The 4,597-nt window shown below is 32.7% G+C and overlaps 1 long non-coding RNA gene across 1 annotated transcript in view; it reads right to left on the bottom strand.

Annotated features, from left to right (window-relative positions):
- The window catches only part of LOC106104989, a 97,047-nt gene that overhangs the window by 60,880 nt on the left and 31,570 nt on the right, over nucleotides 1-4,597 (bottom strand). The window contains exon 2 of the long non-coding RNA XR_001225711.1: nucleotides 3,959-3,993. This is a non-coding gene — a long non-coding RNA (uncharacterized LOC106104989). The remainder of the gene's footprint in view (nucleotides 1-3,958; nucleotides 3,994-4,597) is intronic.

The following is a 4,597-nucleotide window of genomic DNA, read 5'->3' as shown; positions in this document are numbered from 1 at the left end:
TTACACCGGGCGTGCCGGCCCATTCGTGCTAAGATGTTAAAGCGGGCACTACCACTGTTAAAAGTTTAGGTTACAAACTGTAACAAACATCCATCCATCTAAACTTTCGCATTTATAATATTAGTTTGATAGAATGATATAATTACATTGAATATTTTAATAAAACTCGCATGAACAAATAATTGATAAAACTATCGCAAAACTGTTTAGTCTCGCTTTGATTCCTATGAGTTTATACGGAGATGCGATTGTCAATTGTTACGTAGCCAATTCAACTGTTTAGTTACACAACTAAAAATCGAGTTGTGCGCACCTCCATATACGCAGGAAACAAAGCGAGACTAAGAAATAATGTTAGTTTGCTACTAAATACAATCATATGTTATTAAGTCGGATTATTAAAATAGTTAATGTCCACTTTCTAATAATAGTAAATTCAATCAAAAAATCTCATTACATTTTAGACAAAAGAGATATTTCACGTCAAAGACAACAAAATACCGCCCTCAAATATATAGTTTGCATCCAAAAATACATTCTCACGTCTGCGGTCGTTCCTCTGAGTAACATCGAAAACAATACTTCTGAAATAGGAATGATCTTTTGACACAATTTCTATTAAACCATTATTTACAGTTAACGAAATAAATTACAAGGGATTTTAATATTTATCACCATACAAATAAAGATCAAACGATACTCTATCAGCGGCAACATAACGTCGGTTAATGTTATATGAAGAAATGTCAGGAACGTTCCAATACGCCCAACGATCGTAAACTTGTGGATTAGGTGTGGAATGCTTTGCGTTTTACTTACTACTATGACCACACGAATAACAAAATAAGGACGAAATAACAACAAAAACTTTTAAGTTCTAATATGTCAACGAAGAAAATAAATGTTTGAATTTGCCTTTCAATTTTATTTATTTTTAAATTTACAAAGATAACCTAGATTATGTCCATAACTCGTAAACCCGTTACTTTTTGGTCACCCTATTTGAATTTCAACCTACTGTCCGAAGTATCATTGGTCATCCTAAATCCTTGCCTAATTCCGGATAACAAATAACGTTTTCTTGTCACCCTAAATCAATATAAATCCGCACATAAATCAGGGTAACGTCTCGCAAACCGTCGACATCACATTTAGCAGTAAATAAAACATCCAAAATTTAAAGAACAACGTTAAGAGATTACAGAATGTAGATTCTATTTTTAAGCGGTTTATACAATTAAGAGCTCTTTTCCACTTAAAGCGGGCGCACACCTTTGACTAAACTGTCGCATAACTGTCGTGCGATTGTCGAATGTTTCCCATTCAATTGTTTAGTTGCACAACTAAAAATCGAATAGTGTGCACACCTCCATATAAGCTTACAGAAATCAAAGTGCGACTAAAGAGTTGTGCGATAGAAAATCAAAGTTGTTCACGTGCTTTTATACAGCCGGTACTTTATACACTCGTAGCCACACCAGTGGAATAAAACGAGCGGATTTATAAAAACAATGTTACGCTAACGCCGTGGTCTTCGGTAATAATAGAACTGCAATAACCTTAAAAATCGTACTAATATTAAAAATGCGAAAGTTTAGATGGATGGATGGATGTTTGTTAGAGTTTGTAACCTAAACGACACAGAGGATAATCTGGAAAAACACGTTAGGCTATTCACTTTTGTTTTTTTTGATTCCACGCAGACGCAGTCGAGGGCGATAGCTAGTTAACTATAATATTCACCTGTAAATAGGAAGATCGTACACGTGACAAAACAGATATTAATTAACAACAAATAGAATACAAATAAAACATTAGAAATCTAGAGATAGCAAAGCCGTGACAACTCAGTGACGGTAGGGAACGCCTTTTGTGTGTATGCGGGTACGACTTCTAGATATAAATAGCTTCACATGTTTAATATGAAATTTAGCAGTGGTAGAACCCGCTTTAACATCTTCGCACGAATGGGCCTGCCTGGTGCAATACCACGACAACACAGAAGAGAGTCGTCAAGTAGGAGCAATTCGGAATTTTGTCTGGTGAGTGTGGTGCCGGGGCCCAACCTTGGTCCCTTTTCCTTCTCACCCTTTTTCTAATAGGAAAGGGGTGGGAAGGGAACGTGGATTTGACGGCGGAGAAGACGTATAGGAAGGGGAAATGTCCAGTTTATGTGCGTCTCCTCCTTCGTCAATTAAGGATAGGCGACGCATTCGCTGTTGCGAGTGTCTATGGGCAACGGTCGCTTTGCCATTTCGGCGGATTTAAGTGGCCGCTTGCTTGTTTGCTACCTTATGATATTAAAAAATACATAACACGAACAAGAAGATTAAAACATGATATAGAAATATGTTGAAGAAGGTATAGTTAAATTCGTTAGATAATCGTAAGTATTGAATATTACTTTTGTAACATAAATATTTTAATTCGTAGTACTTTGTAACATTTTTATTTCAGATTTATTTTATTTTATAAATGAAACTTAAGAAAATTATTACCTGTTTAAATTTCTTTTTATTATAATTATGTTAAATTTATTGCAAGAAACATTCCCTTGTTTCCAGGAAAAGAATTAGAGTATCATAAATTATTGAAACGATTTTAAATCTTATGACTTTATGTTTAGATTCATATTTGTATAACATTATATAATTATAACAACATCAAAGGCAGTAATTTGTCATTAATATTGGAGCGATATTTATTTCGTAAAATCATGTTGAATATGAAAATGCCGAATAAATTTAGAGATCCTTAGCGTGGGTTTTAAATCTCCGTCTTTTCGAACAACTTCTTTTTGTACATAAATTTCAGCAAAACGTATATTTACAGAGGCCTAATATAAGACATCTATAACTAATTTACTAACAATTATGTACATGTTACATGTAAAATACGCATCGTAGTATAATAGTCGTAAAGTTGCGAACAAACACCTACCAAAATTCTCTAGATTATGCGGAGGAGTAGACATATTCTCATCCTGTACGTCCCCCTCTCGTCCCCTTATGTTAAAGATATGCAAACGCATCTGCAAAAGCAGATGTCAATGTGCAATCACGTTGGTTTTTGGTGAATGTGACCGCGTGCTCGTTTGTTACCTACTATAAAAAAATCTAAGTATTTTTAGTTAAATAAAAATGTAACAAACTAAGGTATACATTTATAATAAGCCATAATACATTTACAAAAATCCTTCTATAGTTTCGAAGAATTTTTGCTTCCATGATTGTTTTATGTACTCAATTTTTATTCAGTCATTTGTAATATATGTAAAGTTTTTTTTAAATTATGACTTGTAATTCGATTACCAATAAAATATTTGTATTTGTAATACAGCGACGTTATTATATAAATAAATTTAAATTCTTGTGAATGTTACAGTTTAATATATTTTATTGTACAGAACCATTCAGTTCCATTGTCCACTAACTTATCACAATTTTATGGTAATTTAAAATAATTTAATAGATACGATATATAATAAAATACGATTGAAAATATACAGATAATAAATGACGAAATATTAATAATAATAAATGAGCCATTCACGTAGGTAACGTACAGATGTAGAAAACTTTCCTCGACACAAAGAAATTCCTACAATAATCTTCAAATGTTTCTTTTGATCTCATTTTAGACAGTTATTGTTTGTTGAGAGTATATTTTATTTTCTAGAAAGTTATAATATTTACGACTATATTTATGAAAGACTAGCTTTCGTCCGCGTCTCTGTCTGCGTGAAATTTAAAAAAAAAACATAAGTAACTAGCCTAGGCGTTTAGGCTACAAACTCTATCCATCCATCCATCCAAACTTTCGCATTTATAACATTAATATAATTAATGTTGCCACATGTTTACCTGGATTTCGTGATGAAAACGACAAATTAATTTTGTAAATTTATTTATTTAATTAATCCTAAATCTATATCCCTATCTTTTCTTCGTTTACTCACATGATATCCTCTCCTTCATAGCAGCTCACTTTTATCTGTAACAATAAATAACTTATATTAACATAAATAAAAGGAATAATTTGTATTTCTTATGTACATCATAAACTGAAAATCTAATAGACCTATTCCATTTTTTTATTTCGAAGTTGCACGCAAAAGCCATATATGGCGTAACATACATAACATAAATACATACTCATTTTTTTTTAATAGAGAAGATAATTTAATTTAGAAATAAACATTTGTGAGTACTATTCTTATTAATAATTATTATTTTGTATTATTTAACAATATATGTTGTTGCAAAACTCAGATTCGATAATAATTCCGCGCGCACCGCATAGCCCAAGACGTCTAGACTTGCGGCGTCGACGCGCCATGGCCCAGTTGGTAATCTATCTCAGTACTTTAACGTTACGTACAACGTACAGTAACATAAATGGGGTAGACAGAGGTAGTCCAATCACATTGTTGGTAGTATAAAAATTCTAAAGTAGTCCAGTCTAATGCGCGGATTATACTTTGTTCGAATAGTTGGCCAGTAGTGCTCAATAACTGGACTCTTAATCAACTGGTACAGTGTGAATGGTAACTGTTGACAGTAAGTCCATACCTCTGTTTGGCTTGAGCAACTGTCCA

Source organism: Papilio polytes, unplaced genomic scaffold (assembly GCF_000836215.1).
Source record: "Papilio polytes unplaced genomic scaffold, Ppol_1.0 DF823288.1, whole genome shotgun sequence".
NCBI classification, from domain to species: Eukaryota; Metazoa; Arthropoda; class Insecta; order Lepidoptera; family Papilionidae; genus Papilio; species Papilio polytes.
Note: the sequence above shows the minus strand (reverse complement) of the source record. Positions and strands in the feature narration are given on the sequence as shown.